The 21,354-nt window shown below is 30.6% G+C and overlaps 1 pseudogene; it reads left to right on the top strand.

Moving 5' to 3' along the window:
• Nucleotides 1-20,090: 20,090 nt before the first annotated feature.
• On the top strand, nt 20,091-20,201 carry LOC133695549 (small nucleolar RNA R71; annotated as a pseudogene).
• The last annotated feature ends 1,153 nt before the right edge of the window (nt 20,202-21,354 follow it).

Genomic DNA, 21,354 nt, shown 5'->3' with positions numbered 1-21,354 from the left:
TCGACAGACTTAGTCCATCGGTGTATATGTTGGTATTTTACATGTCGTCAGTAATTTTATAGGTATAAAACAATTTTTATTTCCAAAATGAAACTATATTTATATTCCTTATCTATACATCCTACAAATACATTAAAATTATAGCACAATAACACTAGATCTATGTATAATAATAAAATTACAAAAAATAAATGTTTTCTTGTCATGTAATAATAAATTCACTTCACTATAAAGGAAAATCCGTAAATATTACATTAAAGTTAATTTCATTACACATTCATATTTTACAAATTAATCAGAATTGCTTTCTTCTTTAATTTTGTCATCTCCATCGCAATCTTCTACAATGAATTCGTCAATATCATCATCTTCATCAACTTCTATATATGTTTATTAGTTCTCAAAACATCATTTAATTCCTCAATGTCAACATCAACAAAATTATTCTTAACGACGTGAAAATTTGAATATTTTTCTATGTCAGTGGACAAAGCATCTTGATATGGATCAACTAACTCATCAAGTTGAAAAACATCATCTTTTGTAGTTACTTTATCATTACTATCCTGAACAACTTGAACTTAACCCCTATTTGGTTTTAACTACAGACAACCAATTAACCCTAGAACAATCCTTTCTAAAGGAAGGAGTATACGTGTAATAAACTTGTTGACATTGCTTGGTGAAAACAAAGACATCGTCAATGTTGTGAAGTCTAGCCTTTAAATTAATTTTGACCAAACCATGATAAAGATATACTCTAATTTCTCTATTGGTGGTATCATACCAATAACATTTGAATAAAAAAACTCTATTTTGCTCATTGTGATATTACAATTCCATGACCTCTTTTAACTTCTCATTAGTATGAAAGGATGTCTATTGATGAAATACTCATTATTGCACTCAATCTTTCTATCAGGACCTAGATATAGTAAATTCAAAGTAACACTAGCATTCCCTCCCAATTGATAAATCTGATACAAGATTAGAGCCATTAACAATTAATGAAAAATATGTAATGAAATTAAATATTATAAGAGATAAAATAATTAAGTAGTCCTTGTGTTTTGAAACACATGGAAAATTACTCATCTAGTAATAAATTTTTTTTGAGATTCGAATAGTTTTGGATTTTAGGATTTAAAAATTGACGATGTTGCCTACGAAGAATTACTCAATCTATTAGCTTATGATAGTATAAGAGAAAAATTATTAAAATTAATGACATGTTAATTATTATACTTACTAAATAAAAGATCTTAGTTCATCGCAGTTAAATAGCATATAATCATGTGCCTATCTGAATTTGATTTTTTTCAAGTATTTTCCCCTCAATACTTTTTGGCACAAGTCATCCAGGATGAGAAAATATTGATAAGTCCTCACTCGAAAGCACTTCCCAACTATCATCATGCATTAGAACGTAATTGATGCTTGTTCTTAATTGAGGCTTGAAACATGACAAGATGAATGTTGAAATCTCTTCAACAATATAAGCCTTGCATATCAAAGTCTCAACATGCGCATTATTTTTTACTTTTCTCTTAAGGTTGAACATGTTTCTTCATGCAATTAAATGAATGTTTTGAATAAAAAAAAAGATAGTAGAAATTTAATTAGCATGGATGTGTAATCCCTAACCTCTCGAATGGATACATCCATTTATATTGGACAAGGCCTCTAACTTTTGCCTTAAACGGTAAATGTATGTATAGGTTCTCCATTGAGTCAAAAAATAATGGAGACAATATCATCCCAAGTTTGCAGATTGTCTTGTCGATATTCGTTTCAAGCCTCTTCTTGTATTGGGTATACAACTTGTTAAAGCATATATCTATAAAGAAGTGACTGATCTTTATGAGTGTATCTTATATCCCTTTTATCAATAAATCTCAGTAAGCAAATTGAATGAGTGTTTGCAAAACATGTTGCAGTTATAACTCTTCATTCCATACAATCTGTAACTCTCTAAATTCACCAATCTAAATATGTTCAAATCATGTCTATCAGGATAACATAGACTTTTAAGCCATGGTAGAAAAGTAAATGTGCATTCTTGTCTAAGGTGAAGTTGCCTTTTGGCTTTGCAACTTATTACCCATCATAACCAACTCCATATTTTACAATGACAAAACAAAGATATATCCATTCTAGCCTTCATTTATCCTTTGTCTTTCCTTTCACATCCATAATTGTGTTAAAATGTTTTCAAAACATTTTTTTCAATATGCATGACATCAAGATTATAGCGGAAGAGATTAGTCTTCCATTAAACAAGCTGCTAGAAAATACGTTGCTTTACTCAATTATAGGTCACATAAAAACCACGAAACTTCTGCTTATCGGTTTTAAAATTAAACACAATATCATCATACTGTGATACCATGTCATACAATTCTTCACCCAATGTTACCGGTATTACAACATCCCTTTCATCTCTACCAATAAAGAAGTCTTTTATATTCTTTCTGTACTTGTGATCAGTTGACAATAATTGTTGATGGCAATAAAAAAAATATGCTTTACCACCATGTGTTAAGGTGAAGGCCTTGTTATTTTCCATACAATATGAACATGCTAATTTTTCATGTGTGCTCCAACTAGAAACCATTCCATATGCTGGAAAATCATTGATAGTCTACATCAAAACTTCCTTCATCTAAAAATTTTGTTTACTCGAAACATCATAAGTCAAAGTCCTGGATGACCACAACTGCTTCAACTCATCAATCAATGGTTCGAAGATAAATATTTATATTCTGACCTGGACTATTAGGACCACGTATAAACATAGATAAAAACATGAACTCCGACCCCATACACATCCCCGATAGTAAGTTGTAAGCCGTGAATATCATAGACCAACAAAAATAAGAAGCAATAAATGACCCGAATAGATTGAATCCATTTATACATGACCTAAATGTACGTTCCTTGATTCCATGGAAAACTGAGGATGGACCCTATTAAAATGTTTCTAGACTTCACTATTAGATGGGTGCATCATGACTCCATCCATCGCATCATGCGAATGATGCCATGTTATGTGCTCCTTAGTTTTTGGAGACTTGAATAACCTTTGCAATCCAAGAGTGATTAGGAAGTATCTAAATTTTCTATGTGTGATAAGAGTCCTTCTCTTGCGAGTTATGAGTTTGTAACGAGCATGCCCACATGTTTTGCACTTGGTCAAATCTACATTTTCAAGGCAATACAACATGCATAAGTTTGTATACATGTTAATTTTCTAGTATACAATATACAACATAAAAGTTCTCTTTCAACCTATTCTTTTAAGGTAAAATGCTTCTTGCCCATTCGACAATTCTGACATAATCGATCTCACTTAACCCATGATTTTTTATATAGTGAACACATGTGCAACAATTAATAATTTATTATGATTTGTGCATTCATCCTATAATGGGTCATCATAATCTTTCAAAAGATCAAAAAACCTGGTTGCGTCTGTATTTGGTTCTTCATCTACAATTGAATATTTACCTGCATAACTCTGATTCATTCTCATTGTATCTATAACCATATTCATATAAGGATTATTATTATCCTCTACAACTCCATGCACGTTGGTAGATCTAGAGGTTGACCTAACCATCATTTCTATCATGGTCTTATAAGGAACATATGGTTCTCTATGTGCAAACCAACATAAGTATTTTTCCACCTTCTACTTGGACATCTTATACCACTTCCACTAATATTTCTCGGATTAGATAGTACATAATTAATAAAACTCTTAGCCCCATTAAATAATCCATCATGCACAACTCTTTGTGTAAGACTCGATACATCTAAAAACAATCATCCATTACTTATATTAAACCTATATAAAATATTGATGAAAACATATATTAAATAATTATGTGAATTAAGTAAATTAGCTAACATTGGTTTAACTCAAACTTATTCAATCTATTTTAACAATAATCTTAAATCATTATCAATTATCTAAATAAATTCAAATTCCTCCATATTTACTGAAATTTTCAACTAAACAATAAAATTGACAACATAGGAAACATACTAATTAAATAAACCATTATATATTTCATTACAAAACACCTACGTCACAAAATCAAAATTAATTTCATAAAATTACAAACAAATATATTTTTTCAAAATCTAAAAAAAACCCTAACATATTCAAATCATTCGTTCATACAATAAATTTATATGAGAAAAAGCTATAAAACAAGTACACACACAAACAAACTACAAATACTACAAAAATATGCAATAAAAACTAACATTTTAAAATTAAGTTCAAACAAAAAATAGGTAGTTTTGCTTACTTGATGTGGGGAATCCTAAAAAAAATTGAACCAGAACAGGGATGCTGACAGACTGAGTGTTAAGGTGGTCAAATTTATGGTAATGAGAGTTTGATTTGTGATAAAATGGTTGGGTCTATTGTTTTTTTGCAAAGAAAAATGGAGGAAGAAGAAGAAGAAGAAATGGAAGGAGAGGGGATCGCTTGTCAGGTTATAACTTAAATATCACGGATAAATTCATGGACGAATATTATCGACGAGTTTATTTTGTCGTTAATATTTTCTGTAAAAATGACATTATTTTAGCTTTTTTTTTTCTTTTTTCATTGTAGTTTTCCATTCATCTATAATTTATTTATTGAAAACAAATTTCCAACAATAATATCATGTTTCAAAACTATAATTCCAAAAAACAATTACAAAAAATATGCATATGGTTCTAATCTCTCTCTCTCTCTCTCTCTCTATATATATATATATATATATATATATATATATATATATATGAAATGAAAAGAGTATATTTTACCGTTCACGACCATTGTTTATGATGTCAAATCATTTGACACTAAGGCAAGAAAGCAAAGTATGTTAAAAAATCGCTATCTGCATAAAGATTGTCTGTTTTGAACGATTGAAACTGTAATTAACGTATTGCTCGAATTTGGCTTTGATCCACAATTGTTATATTTTAGCTATCTACACAAATCGATTAAACTTTTCAGTCACGTAAATCAATTATGATTTAAATTGTCACGGGTCACATCTAGTTGATATATAGACATGGGCAATGGGTGAAGTTTGATAAAATCTTCAAATGTGTCAAATAAGTTTTTATAAAAAATTATTAGTTTAATATATCTTGTAACTAATCAGTAATCAATTTAACACGTGATATTATTATATTCATGTAAATATATATTTATTATTAATAAATATTTAATTTATCTTTAATATTCATATAATATTAAATTAATGAATCTAGAGTAAAGATAAAGTTCAGAAGACAAAAATACTTTGTAAAAAAATTTATAAAGTTATAATTATAAGATTCTTATTGCATTAAAACATTATTCCTAAAATGTTAATGGTCGATACTCTCTTAAATACTGGACATTCATTAAAGCCGTAAAAATCGGTACATATTATGTTCTTTTATACACACACACACACACACACACACAAAGAAGTAGTTATTCTCATAAACTGAGGTATAAGAGATACATAAAACTAATATATAGGTACTTGTCATAAAACATATACACTGAACTGACCCATATAAGAATTCCATATGGAGAGATCACTTATGTCTATGGAAAAGCTCACGTGACGATTGTGTAAGTAATCTTTAGACTTGAGATCACTAAGTCATTTTATATAGAGAATGTTATGTTTTGATCATGTTACATGTTATCTTATTGTAGGTAACAAAAGGGCTGACATTGGATGTAATATGAACTATATAAAGATACTTGAGTGATCAAAAGAGGATTCATTACCCTAAGTGAATAAGGAAAAATGTTTTCTCTGTTTTCAAATAGTACTGATTGAGAAATCCTTAAAAAAGATGGAATGAGATTTGAAAAGGGTTTCAAATATTATTCAAACGATAATGACTATTATGTAGAGATCAAACATGATAAACATACTCCATACTTTATGTTAAATTAGAACTTAATGGGTCACACACATTAAGAACTGTTAATCAAAAATTAAACTTGGGTGATTTAATCAAGTATGACTTGATTAAAATATATTTTAGAAATTAAGGACAAGATTATATAATTAATATAAGGATTATATTTCTAAACCTAGAAAAATCAAGTAAGGACTTGATTGAGTTAATTTATAAAATTGTCTTGAATTAAGATATGGATATTATTCAGGAGCAAATTGATATTTTTCCAATTTATAGGGTTTTTTAGATTTTTATATAGATAGTAAGCTATGTCTCTTATTTTTTTTAGTGAGGAGTGGTTATCTGTTAGACAAAAAAACTACGTAAACACAATATTAGAGCTAGCACTCTAGGCATAGCAATCATTATCTCCTAAATAGGTATTTAGGAGATTTATCACGGGTGGTGATTAGTACTTAAAAGTGTATTTTTATCAAGGTTTTATATCATCATATTGCACTTAAAGTATCATTAAATTCCCTAATTTGAGCATGTTTTATAATAGCAAGTTTGATAACATAAGATATCTTTAATTTATGGTAAATGCTCATTTTGAATGTAGGCATATCTCACAATTTAAAGGATTGATTGATGTTTAACTATTGGAAGTGAAAAGACAATGAGAAGGCTAAACTTAAAGAAGAGATGATGGTTCAATTCTAACCGGAATACCATTCGGTTATTGGATCATAACTGGAGCTGTAGAACTTAGATTTAGATCTGGTTTATATGGATGAAAAGCTAAGACATAGGCCTAAAACTTTCATAAGGGGTCCAAGATTCAAAAGGACCATTTTCAAGTTCAAATTGTAGCAACAAAAGAGAAGTCAGAATCTGTCCTTCAGCCCAAACACTATTCAGTGTTTAGCTTATATCTCGAGTTCTATAAGTCTAAATGAGCTTATTTTTGTTTTGTTGTAACGCTGAGACAAATGCCTAGAACTTTCATGAAGACTATCTGTTCAAATTATGATGTTAGCAATGACGTTTTGTTCAAATAAGAAGATAATAGTTGTCACCAAGTCAAGAGGTAACCACTCACTCAATAATTAGTCATTAAATCAATAGTTCTGAATTTTAGCCTATAGAAGGAGACATTTGCATACATTTAGACATCTTGGTTTTCAGATCAAGATCTTGCTCTTACTCTCTTTCTTTGTATTTTGTAATGTTCAAGTTTTATTTTATGTTATATTAATCTCTTGTTTATACTTTTCATTTCCTTTACTCTACTTAGTTAATGTATATCATTATTATGTTTTTGTTTTATTTATTTATGTTTATCTTCTTTATTATGTTTAGCTAAGTTAATTTTGTCAAGGTGAAAAGGTTACACTAATGGTGTAAGAATAAGTATGGTATAAACTCAACATGGACTTTAATGTTTGATGCTAACATGTTTTGTATTTGTTATCTTACTCACTCTTAATACCTTACTTGTTAAATGCTTAATTTAGATTTGTGTTGTACAACCCTTGGTAAAACAAATACTTGACACTTTCATAGCCTACTATATGGTATAACCGACACTTGTGCTATGAAATGAACTTGATTTGTTGTTAACATAAGTTATCACCATGAATACTTGACTATATTTACAAGTATTGACATAACTCAAATAAGATAATTAATATAATCATGTTAATAATTTATAATCCGATTGGAACCTCCTTTGTGTGTGGTTTCCAGTTGAGTAATAAAAAGAATTTATACTATACTTATTTCAAATACCATTAGTGGATCCTCTAACCTTGACAATTGTTTTATCATTGTTTAATCCTTACATCAATATCACATCTCAAAAGTTCTCTTCAACTTATTTTCATTTATTATTTATAATTTTATATAGTTCACCTCTATGTGGTTCGACCCCGGTCTTGCCAGATTATTTATTACTTCGATACTTCTGCACTTGAAATAAGACATCAATCTTTTGATCGTGTTAGGTGGTTCATGTAGATTATTGTTAGATGCTAGACATTTGGATGACTTGTGATTTGTGATAACCAAACCTTTAAGGAATTATTCGAAGTAAAAAATGATTAGATTTTCAGGTAATAAATCCCTAAACAATTCCAGATCTATCTAATGAGATCTTAGGGAATTCTGAATAATTTTGTTTCATAGTTTTAGTTGCGTATATAATATTCAATAACCCAACATAAATATCATAATTTTTTATTTGATTATTGAATTGCACTGAAATTGAGCTAAGATGTTTGATATACTCGGTTTTATAATTGATCAACTCATTATAATAAGTTGAGATAGGGATCATGTTCAAACAAGGCCTTTAAGATATTGTTTTGTATTTTTTTTATAGTTATTTTTTAATTTCTTTCTTTATTTTTCTAATTATTTTAGGATATTTTTTTCTCTTTATCCTAGGTTGATTTAACTTTTAATTAAACAACTTTATAAGTTATTTTATAACATATTTCATACTCTTTGAAATTTGTAAAACAAAAGCAATTACAACTAGTGACCTAATATTTGATAAACTCTAATTTCAATCTTTTACTGTACATTATTTTCTATCTTTCTCTATACATCAATGATGGATGATATATAATTAAAGATTAGGTAGGTGAAATGTGAGATCAAAATATTCTAAACATTAGCTAAAGATTTTATAAGTAAAAATTGGTGGGAAGAGTCAAAGAAAACTAGGAACCTATCATTGACATCATAGATTCTTATTAATAAAAATCTAAAAGGTATGAGTGAAAAATTGTAGTATGTTGGGAGAAGCACAATTTATTAGAACAATGTTTTTTTTTTGGTCCTTAGGATTTTTATGCACTTTGGTCCGTTAACTTTTTTTTTTTCTCTTTCGAGCCTTCAACATTAGTTTGATATATGATTAGTCTTGGTGATTTGTTCTTCATACCCGTGTATATGGATCTCGAGGAGCCAGGAAAATATTTTGTCTCTTGGTTAATACTAAATTTGACAAAACAAAATTCAATTTCATTCCTTTTAAATAATTATAGCTTCAAGGACCAAATTTGAAGCCTAAAGAAATGTTCAATCCCTTTGTTTTCCAACATTTCTAATTTTCATGATCAAGAAAAAAAATTAGGTTTATTTTTTAATTTCAATCCCTCTACTTCTTCTTTTTTCAATTTGATCCCTTTACATTGGTTGTATTTGAGATTTGATTTGGTTGTTTATTTTTGTTTCCTTCAGGAAGATTTTGTATGCTTAGTTGATGCTTAGTCTTGTAAAATGAAATAAAATCCAGGTAATTTAGAAAAAAATAGTATTAAAGGACCAAAGTTTAAAGTGAAACAAATATGAGGGTTGTGGTAAATGGGCAGGGTAAATTGCTTAGCGCCTACAACCCACGCGCTAGCAGGTGGGGGAAGGTCATTGCGTTATAATAATGCGTGCAGCTTTTCCCAACAACTAAACAACTTTCACAGTGGAATTGGAAGCAACATGTTGAGCTCTTCTATTTTGCCTGACACGTGATGGAGGAGGAGCGGCGGCGAACCTCTAGCAACCTTGTGTTCTTCTCCTCCCTCTTTTCTCTATCCTCTCCTCAGGATTCACATTAGGCTGCCAAGATTGAAAGGTTCCTTGTCATTTTATTTTTGTATCAAATTTGATTCTTATTTTTTTTTATGGCTATTTGTTCTATTTTGAATCTTTTTTTGAATTGATTTTTTTAATATTTTCCCTAAGCACTGGTTTCATTTAGTTTTTATATCAAATTTGACCCCCGTTCTCTTGATTGCTATTTATTTTGTTTTGGATCTATTTTTTAAACTTCATTCCTCAATATTTTGTTTAAATTTTTATGTCACATTTGGTCCATATTCTTTTGATTACTATATGTTTTGTTTTTTATCCCTTTTAGATTGAATTTCTTTATTTCAATTTTGTCCCTTAGTATTTAATTAATTAAGAATTTGGCTTTGTGATGTTTTCATGTTTGCCTTTTATAGGGTAATTTTAGGCTTATGACCTAGATCACGAGTTTCAAAAATTATTCAATGTTGACTTTGGTCTTTTTATTATTTTTTTTAAATTGATTTTTTTTAATTTTATCCTTCAACATTATATTGGTTAGGGATTAGGCTTCATTGTTTTTTTTTTTTAATTTTCTTTATAAGGGGTTATCCCGATCACATATCTCAAGTCACAAGCTTTGCGGGTTAACCCAGGTTGACTTGGTTTTTTTTTTCCATTGCTATTTTTAAAAAAATTGAGTTTTTTTTTCAATTTTGTCCTTTAATGCTAGATTAGTTTGATAATTGAGCTTCATAGTTGTATTTAATTTTCTTTCCACAAGTTTATCCTAATATGACAACCGGATCGTGGATTTTTCAGGCTAACTTGAGTGGACTCGGGTAAGTCTTTTTGTCCTTTTCTTAAATTGATTGTTTTTTTTATTTTATCATACAATATTTGATTTGCTAGCAATTAAGCTTTGGAATTTTTTGTTTTGCTTTTTATAGGGTTTTCATTTTTCTTCACTATCAAATAAGGTCATGGAGAACTTTTAAAAATATTAGGAGGTTACATTTCCATAATATTAACAAGCATTAATACCATTTCCATAATGTTTAGTTTGATTTATTTATTATCATTACCTGTTTTTTTTAATTATATTATTAAATTAATCAAGTTTATTAAATCTAATCAAGTCATTGACTTGAATTTTAGATTTTTCTTACTTCTTTATAAGCATTAACATTACGTACTTATTTTTTTTTATGTTAAATTTTTTTGACATAACCTATAAGCAGGCCACCAATGTAGTTAATATCATTTCCTTACATAACCTTGTATAGCTAATTGCTTCATTAGGGAGAATTTGAAGTACAATTATTATCCAACTTTGTAATCTAGTTAGGAAAACATGGCATCAAATCAAATAGTACAAGCTTCATATGGCGCGCCCCTTGTAATGGAAGGTGAAACTAGCAGCTAAATTGCGTAGTTTGCATTAAAACCAGCGGCATTTTCGGTTTGTCTTTTAATTTGGACGTTGTGAGCAGTCGACTCTGTACTCTGTATTGTGCACTAAAATCTTTCAGCCTATTCTGCATGACAGTGTAGCTTTTTCGTTCCTGCAAGTTGGTCGGCAGTAAAATCTGTTGATTATAATTTAGGCCATTTGAATAATAACAAATTGACGGGGGGAATTTGTCTAGAATGCGAAAGGTTGAGAGAAGAAATTTTTGAATGAGTGTTAAAAGGTCGACAATGCTGAATTTATAATTAAGCTTCTAAAATGTTTGAGAGATCCTTTCTTATTTTGAAAAGTTCATAATCACTTAATTTTGTTTGTCTACAGTCTTTGTTAATACTTTCTTTTAACGTATACTCATTCTCTTGTTGGGAATATTTTAGGAATAAATAAACATGGTCTATGTTCATGAAGAGTCAGACTTTTTGACTCAACGATTTTATGCATAGAGAGAGCCTAATATCCGATATATTTTGATTCAATCATGTGTTAAGCTCAGATTAGCATCGATTTGGTAAATTACCATTAATGATATATCATAGATTTTTATCCCACATTAATGCCATCAGGATAAAATGACTATTTAGTCCCTTCACTCTATCAAAACAAATTCAAGGATTATATATACCCTTGAACTATTAAGGTAAATTATTCATTTTTTCTACTCTCCAAGCATTCATACCTTAACCCTTAGCGCACTTGTCATACAAAAATAAAAACAAATATTCTTGTTCTTAGAATTTTAAGCTCTATCTTTTATTTATTATAATCCCCATTTAAAATTACTGACTTTATCATTAGAGACTCCCTAAATCCCATAAAAAGGAATAGTTTTGTAGGTACCAGGACTTTCACCATCAATTATATACTTCATGAGCTATTGGAATAGGACATGTAACATATCTCTTTGCCATAACAAACACTTTTGCCTAACCAACCTTTTAACAACTCATCAACCAAGTGTAACTCCTCACCTAAGCAATGTTGGTAACCCAAGGCCTAAAAGAAACTTTGCCAACTCAACAGGTCTCGACACCACCTAAACAAGCAGCTACATCCACATTTACATGTCCACCATAACTTGCTGCATCCAATGTCCATAGACAATTACACTACCTCGAAGAATATGAGCAAAATGAAATGATAAGGGGTTTTTACCTTCAGAAGTCATCCAACCTTTCCAAAGAGCATGTGTGTCATCATGATGCTTGTGCATATAACGAGTATTTTAGATGTCCATCTAGTCATCATAGGAAAAAGGCTATCTACTGATCGCATCATTCCATAACAAAAACCTGAAGCTCCCTAGAACCTTATAAATATTGGAATGAAAAGCAACCTATAGGGGAATATATAAAGTAGGATGTCTACACCGCCAATCAGATTCAAAATTCTCCTTTGTCCAGATAAATGTTGTATACTCTTATTCCCAAGGACTACATCTCAACTAAAATGACATTGGATAACTATGATAGTCATGTAGACTGACACAACCAAAAGATTGATGTCTTCTCCCAAGTATAGAAGTGTCGAAGTAATAAATAACCCGGCAAGACCGGAGTCGAACCACAGGGAAGTTAATTGTATAAATTATAAATAACAACAACAACAATAATAGTAATAGTAATAGTAATAGTAATAGTAATAGTAATAGTAATAAAGAGAGCTTTGAGATGTGATATTGATATAAGGATTAAACAATGATAAAAACAATTGTCAAGGTTAGAGGATCCACTAATGGTATTTCAAACAAGTATAGTATAAACTCTTTTTATTACTTAACTGGAAACCACATACAAAGGAGGTTCCAATCAGATTATAAATTGTTAACATGATTACATTAGTTATCTCATTCGAATAATATTAATACTTGTAAATGTTGTCAGACATTCATGATTATAACTTATGTTAACAACAAATCAAGTTCCTTTCATAGCACAGGTGTTGGTTATACCATACGGTTGGGCTCTGAAAATGCCAAGTATTTATTGTACCAAGGGTTATATAACATAAATCTAGATTAATCATTTAACAAGTAAAGTATTAAAAGTGAACAAGATAACAAATATAAAACATGTTAGTATCAAATATTAAGGTCCATGTTGAGTTTATATTATACTTATTCTTACACCATTAGTGTAACCTTTTAACCTAATATGATAAACTTAGCTAAACATAATGAAAGAGAGAAACATAAATAAACAAGGAAAGGAAATGAAAAGCATAAGCAAGAGATTAATATAATCAAAACTTAAGCATTACAAAATATAAAGAGAGAGCAAGAGCATGATCTTGATCTGAAAACTAAGATGCCTAAATACATGGCAAATGCTTCTTATAGGCCAAAATTCAGAACTATTGATTTGTTGACTAATTGTTGAGTGGGTGGCCACATCTTGACTTGGTGACAATCCTTATCTTCTTGTTTGTCAAAAACATCATTGATAACATCATAATTTGAACAGACTTAAATCATGAAAGTTCTAGAAAATTGTCTCAGCTTTCCAAAGAAAAACGTTGAGGTCATTGGACCTATAGAACTCAAGATATGGGCTGAACACTGAACAGTGTCTAGGCTGCAGGACAGATTCAGACTTCTCCGTTGTTACTACAATTTGGACTTAAAAAAGGCCTTTTTAAATCTTGGACTCCCCAAGAAAGTTTTAGGCCTATGTCTTAGATTTTTATTCATATAAGGCAGACCTAAATCCAAGATCTACAGCTCCAGATATGACCCGATGACCGAACAGTGTTCCAGTTTGGACTGAACCAGCATCTCTTTTCTAAGTTTGGCCCTCTCATTGTTCTTTCAATTTCTGTACTTAAAATCATCAATCAATCCTTTCATTTATGTGATAGGCCTGCATTTAAGATGAACATTTACCATAAACTAAAGGTATCTTATGGTATCAGACTTGTTATTACAAAACATGCTTTAGTTAAGGAGTTATTGATACTTCAAGTGCAAAATGATGATATAAAACCTTGATAAAAATGCACTTTTAAGTACTAATCACACCCCCCAACCAGCTTATTACTAGTCCCTAGTAATCAAAACGTTAAAAAAGAAAAACAATTTGCAAATTCCACAAAGCAAGACATTCATCATTCAACTTCCATTAACCTATCTAGATAAACAAACTTTCATTAAATTAATATATCTGCTCAATACCTCTTAAACAAAATATTAATAAACATTCCTTTTTATGTGCTCAATGTATGAAAACATCGATGATTGAGCTTTTATTAGAAGAAAATAATATTCTGTTCTAATGTTTAAGGTTAACTTCCTTGGGTTGAGATTATTATTATTATTATTTTCTTTTTTTTTTAAAAAAAAATATATATATACATATAACTTAAAACATAATGCATCTTTAACCCATGTAACGAGCTTTCGGCTAATGACTCCCAGACCAGTTGGTCTTAGGACATTAGGTGTTGAGACACCCCTACAAGCTTAGTGATTAGTACTTAAAAGTGCATTCTTACTAAGGCTTTATATCATCATATTGCGCTAAAGTATCATTAAATTCCCTAACTAAAGCATGTTTTATAATAATAAGTCTAATAATATAATATATCTTTAATTTATGGTAAATACTTGTTTTGAATGCAGATATGTCTCACAATTCAAAGGATTGATTGATGTGATTAACTATTGAAATTAAGAAGACAAAGAAAGGGGCTAAGAGAAGAGATGCTGGTTCAAACTGAAACACCATTCGGTTATTGGATCATAATTGGAGTTGTAGATCTTGGATTTAGGTCTGCTTTATATGGATGGAAAGCTAAGACATAGACTTAAAACTTTCATGAGGAGTCTAAGAATTAATGCTGATGTTTTCAAGTTCAAATCTTAGCAACAATGGAGAAGTCGGAATCTGTCTTGTAGCTCAGACACTGTTTAGTGTTCAGCTCATATCTTGAGTTCTAAAAGTCCAAATGAGCTCTGGTTTTTTTTGTTGGAAAGCTGAGATAATTGCCCACAACTTTCATGAATTCAATGGGCTCTAATTCTGATGTTAGCAATGATGTTTTGGCCAGCCAACAATATCAATAACCAGCCAACAATGTTAATATTCAGTAGCCAACAATGTCAAAAACCAACCATCAAATCAATGGTTGGCCAACAACTAAATAGTTTGTCAACCAATCAATAGTTTCAAATTTTAACCTATAAAATGAGGCATTTGCCATGTATTTAGTCATATTATTTTTCAGATCAAAATCATCTTTTTGCTTTCTCTCTTTGTAATGTTCAAGTTTTCTTTCATGTTATATTAATCTCTTGTTTATGCCTTTTCATTTCCTTTTCTATACTTAGTTAACTTATATCATGTTTATGTTCTTATATTGTTTATTTATGTTTTTCTTCTTCATTATGTTTAGCTAAGTTAATTATGTCAAGGTGAAAAGGTTTTACTAATGGTGTTAGAATAGGTATAATATAAACTCAACATAGACTTTAATGTTTATATCCAAGAAAGATTGTTATTAACATGTTTTATCTTTTTATCTTACTAATTTTTAATACCTTGCTTGTTAAATGGTTAGTCTAGATTTGTGTTGTATAACACTTGGTACATCAAATGTTTGATCGTTCATAGTCTTTGGCCGACATCGTTATTATGATAGGAACTTGATTTGTTGTTAACATAAGCTAGCAACATGAATTCTTGATGATATTTATAAGTATGGTGTTACTTGGACAAGATAATTAATATGATCATGTTAATACTTTATAATGAGCCATTAATAATAAATCATCCGATTGGAACCTCCTTTGTGTGTGATTTCCAGTTGAGTAATAAAAAGAGTTTATATTATATTTATTTGAAATACCATTAGTGGATCCTTTAACCTTGACATCTGTTTAATCCTTACATCAATATTACATCTCAAAATTCTCTTCAACATCAATATCATTTTCATTATTATTATTATTATTATTATTATTATTATTATTATTTATAATTTATATAGTTCACCTCCCTATGGTTCGACCCCGGTCTTGCCGGGTTATTTATTACTTTGACACTCCTGCACTTAGGATAAGACATCAACTCTTTGATCGTGTCACTTAGTAACTCGAGTTGCAGATACTAATACGTAGATAGTGCAATGTTTGATTCCGTTAAGCTTTTCTCCTTAACCCATGTAACAAGCTTTGAGTCAATAACTCCCAAGTCAGTTGACTTTAGGGTATTAGGTGTTAAAACACCCCTTCAGGCTTAATTGCTTAGGTTAGAGAGGCTATGAAACCAAACTTATCTACGTTTTTACTTATTTATTTAATTACATTTATTATCATTTTTTTCTAATTTTTTTTTGCAAATTATATACTATCCCTTTCCCTTAGTTGTTACCTTTAACAAAAGAACATAAATAATGTAATAATCCAATATGCAACCCACAATCATATGTTAAAGTGTGTGTGTGAAAATGAAGGTTTAAGAATACTTGTTAAATGAGTATATGAGCAGAATCAGGTGATAAAAATGCAAGAGTTTGTAAACCTGAATATTTCAAGAAGTATTCTGATAGACCTTGATAAGACTATTTACTAAGATGTGTCTCAAGAGTCAATAAAATTCCTCCTTACTCTGCCATCCTAATAACAGTTTTGTCAAATAACTTTATTAAAAACAAAAGCAGTTAGTTGGTTAGTTTTTTTTTCCAACTACTACCCTCTCCCCTCAACCAAAACGAGACATTGTTCTCAATGTCCTACGATAGAAAGATAGAGTATAGAAGACATCACTTGAAGTAGCGAACACTGACAAACCTAAAACACACTTGAGCAAATATAAGAGATAACAAAACAGAAAATATTATGCTATTAATAAAACCAAAAGACACAATTTTTTACAAACTAAGACTCAAATCATAGTTGTGATTGTGGCTCACATCTTCCCTTGGTTTTACGTCCAAGAACGGCTTAAACGCCCTCTATGGGTCGGGGATAGACTTCCCATCCAGTTTTCTTAAAAACTGGTAAACATAGTCTTTTTTAGTCAGATTCCCAAGACTAAATCGATCATGTTTTTTTATGAAAATGAGGCCATAAATCATGAATTGCATGATGCACATCTCCACTAGGATGCATCTCAAGAGTCAATAGAAGATTATCTAAAGACCCCTTACTCAGGCCATCCTTAATGAATTGTATTTTATCTTCATGGTTTACCGATACCATTCCTAAAAAACTACATTGTGCATTACAAGTCCATGTGGCACATCAGTGACAGACTTTCAATCGTTTTGCACGACGTTTCTTTGCAAAGGTGCTTTTACCTATTCCAGGCATGTATGAAATGGAAGAATTGGAAGACTCACATGATAATTAAACCTTTGCTTAATCAGCCAGTGAATATCTTCAGGAATTCCATATTCATTAACAACCTCAATCATGCACACCTCGCTAGGTAAATTTTTTTAATCGCATTTTGAGGCAAAGTGGGAAAATACTTTTTCAATTTTTCAAGAGTGGTGTCCATTTTTTAGATGAGAAGTGGAAAGAAATGCAAAGAGAAGGAACAAGAAATTGAATAAATATATACACAAATATCAGTTATCATGGGAAACTGAAAGAACCGATTTAAGAGTCATGGAGTACCGTTTTCCGCCATTTGACCGGGGTGAGAGAGACTAGCAAAACAAGAGTCACACCAAAAAGAAACACAAAACAATGTGAGAAAAACAAAATAATCAACCTTTATCTACAGGATCATTCAAACCAATTGATTCATTTTCACTAGGAAAATTTTCAAAGTAAGCTTTTAAATGATGTCAATTTACCTTAGAAACATTGTCATTCTTTGGATTCTAAATATCAAAGGTCCTATAAGGATACAAATGTTTCACAATAAATGGACCGCTCCATCTTGATCTTAGCTTTCCAGGAAATAAATGGAGTCGAGAATTATAAAGCAAAACTTTTTTACCAATATCAACTTTTTGACAATTTTCACAAGTTTTGCAGAATGCATACGTGTCCTTGAACATGGTGGGCCAATAAAATCCATTTTGTAAGATTTTTGCAGTCGTCTTTTTTGACGAGAAATGACTCCCACATGCCTTAGAATAACAAAGTTTAGTGACACTACTTACCTCATTGTCCGCAATGCATCTTTGAAATATTTGATCAGGACAATATTTGAATAAGTACGGGTCATCCCAATAAAAGTTCTTCACTTCGTTCAAAAAATTTCCTTTGTCTTCGGTACTCCAATGAGCTGGCAAATCTCCTGAAGCAAGAAAATTGATATTTTTAGCACAATAAGGCATTGAACTAAGACAAAGTAAGGATTCGTCAGGAAAGTAATCATCGATTGGTGTGATGTCAAATGTCGAATCTGTTGTCAATCTTGAAAAATGATCTACGACAACATTTTCGGTGCCTTTTTCATCCGTGATTTCTTCCTGAGAATCAATTATTTGCAATTCTTCAAATTCATCAAACTCAGTTTTACTCAAGGTAGATTGAAATTGATCATAAACTAATTCTTCAATAAAATCTACATCTTGTAAATCATTATCATCTCCAGGTTGCTTGCAAATGTTGAAAATATTCATCTCCAATGTTATGTTTCCAAATGATAGCTTCATCAGTCCATTCCTACAATTAATAAATGCATTAGAAGTTGCAAAAAAACGGACGTTCTAAAATAATAGAAAATGAATTACATGCTTCAACAAGTTGTGTGTCCAAGACAATAAAATCCACAGGATAAATGAATTTATCGATTGTACTAACACATTTTCAATTATTCCTCTAGGCACTTTTACAGATTTATCGGCAAGTAAAAGAGTTACAGAAGTTGGTTTTAACTCACTTAGATTGAGACTCTAAAAGACTGAATATGGGAGTAAATTCACACTAGCTTCAAGATTAAGTAAGGCTCTTTCAATTTTATGTTCTCCAATAAAGCATGAAATTATAGGACAACCAGGGTCTTTATATTTCAAAGCATTATTGTTTTGAAGAATGGCACTTACTTACCAAATTATAGGACAACCAGGGTCTTAAGTAAGGCTTTCTTTTTCACATTCAGTTTTCTTTTCACAGTGCACAGATCTTTCAAAAATTTAGCATAAGAAGGAACCTGTTTAATAGCATCCAACAAAGGTATATTGATCCTTACCTGTTTGAAAGTTTCAAAGATTTCAGAGTTGTGATTAACTTTTCTTTGTTTAGTCATGGCATCAGGAAATGAAAGTGCTGGCGAAGAATCAATCTTTTGTTTGCAATGTTCAGATTCAACCCCTTCCTTACCCTTAGAGATAGACTCATCATCTTTCTCACAAGGTTCAAGAATGAGTTTTTCAATAACCTTACCATTGCGAAGAGTAGTGACTGATTTGACTTGATCCATATGTTGACTTCCAGAACTACTTGCATTTGCATTGTATTGCCCCTTTGGATTTTGCTGTGGTTGAGATGAAAACTTACCTTTCTCTTGAAAAGTGAGAGCAGATGTCAATTTTGCAAGAGTATCTTTAAAATCTGTCATGGTTTGAGCAAATTGAGTGTTGATTGTCTCTTGTTTTTCAATGAATACATGCAATGTTTCCTCAAGATTTCTTCTAGGAGGTGGAGCATAAGGAGGTGCATATCCATGAGAATTTTAGAAATTATGGTGTGCTTGAAATGGTGGTTGTGAAGTTTGTATCACTTTTCCAATTGAAATTTGGGTGATTTCTCCAACCGGGGTTGTATGTTTACGAGTATGGGTTATGATTGGGCCTTTGGAAAATGTTTAAAGCATAGGCTTGTTCATAGAGACATTCCTTAAAAGAAAGAAAAATTGGACAGTCATTGGTTTCACAGAATTTGACACACAATGTCTTCCCTAAGAGGTCATGGATGTAAACTTTTCTAGCTAAAGATGTAAACTTGTCTTGGAGGTCATGATCTTCCCTAAGAGTGTACATACCTCCACTAGATGTATGAGGTTGAGTTTTACTTGGTGCCTCATAAGTGTCTGTAGTGTCCCAATTTTAAGCATTTTTAGCTAGCAAGCCTAGGTACTCCATTGCTTCATTAGGGTCTTTATCCTCAAAAGTTCTATTACACATCAATTCAACCATTTGCCCATTTCTAAGAGTTAATTCATAAAAATGTCTCTATGTTTCAAAACCATGATGAGGGCAAGTATTAAGCAAGTCTCAATACCTATCCCAATATTTGTAAAATGTTTCACCTGGTTTTTGAGTGAAAGTGGTGATTTGTCTTTTGAAAGAGTTTGTTCTATGAGATGGAAAAAAACTTTTTTAAAAATTGTTATTGCATTTCATCCCAAGCACGAATGGATCATGACCTAAGATTTTGTAGCCATGTTTTAGCTTTATCTTTTAATGAAAAAGAAAAAAGCTTTAATCTAATGGTATTTATACTACAATTTAAGTCATTATAGGTGTTACAAACTTCTTCAAATTCTCTCAAATGCAAGTATGGATTTTCTAAATCAAAGCCATGAAAAGAAGGTAAAAGTTGAATAATGCCTGGCTTAAAATTAAAATGAGATGCATTAGGAGGAAAAACTATGCATGAGGGTGCACTTGTTCTTGTGGGATTCATGTGGTCTCTAAGTGTTCTAACACGGTTATTCTCATTATTCTCATTATGAAGTGACTGGTTATCTTCTTCGGCCATATTTTCTAAAAATGATGAGGATACCCTACAAAGTCTACCACTTAATGTACGTGACCAAACTCTCATGCACGTGTAGGAAGAGAATAATAGGAAGAAGAAAGTAAAAAAAAAGGAATTAGGTAAGAAAAGAAACAAAGTTAGATACACGAAAAGTGAAAAGAGAAAATAAAATAAATATTATAATTTATACAAGAATTTACCTCCCCGACAACGGCGCCAAAAACTGGACACGACCAAAAGATTGATGTCTTTTCCCAAGTGCAGAAGTGTCGAAGTAATAAATAACCCGGCTAGACCGGGGTCGAACCACATGAAGGTTAATTGTATAAATTATAAACAACAACAACAACAATAATAGTAATAGTAATAGTAACAATAATAATAATAATAATAATAATAATAAAGAGAGCTTTGAGATGTGATATTGATATAAGGATTAAACATTGATAAAAACAATTGTCAAGGTTAGAGGATCCACTAATGGTATTTCAAACAAGTATAATATAAACTCTTTTTATTACTCAACTTGAAACCATACACAAAGGAGGTTCCAATCAGATTATAAATTATTAACATGATTACATTAGTTATCTCATTTGAATATTGCTAATACTTGTAAATGTTGTCAGACATTCATGATTATAACCTATGTTAACAACAAATCAAGTTCCTTTCATAGCACAGGTGTTGGTTATACCATACGGTTGAGCTATGAAAGTGCCAAGTATTTGTTGTACCAAGGGAT

The sequence above is a fragment of the Populus nigra genome, chromosome 5, assembly GCF_951802175.1.
Source record: "Populus nigra chromosome 5, ddPopNigr1.1, whole genome shotgun sequence".
Classification (NCBI taxonomy): domain Eukaryota; kingdom Viridiplantae; phylum Streptophyta; class Magnoliopsida; order Malpighiales; family Salicaceae; genus Populus; species Populus nigra.
Note: the sequence above shows the minus strand (reverse complement) of the source record. Positions and strands in the feature narration are given on the sequence as shown.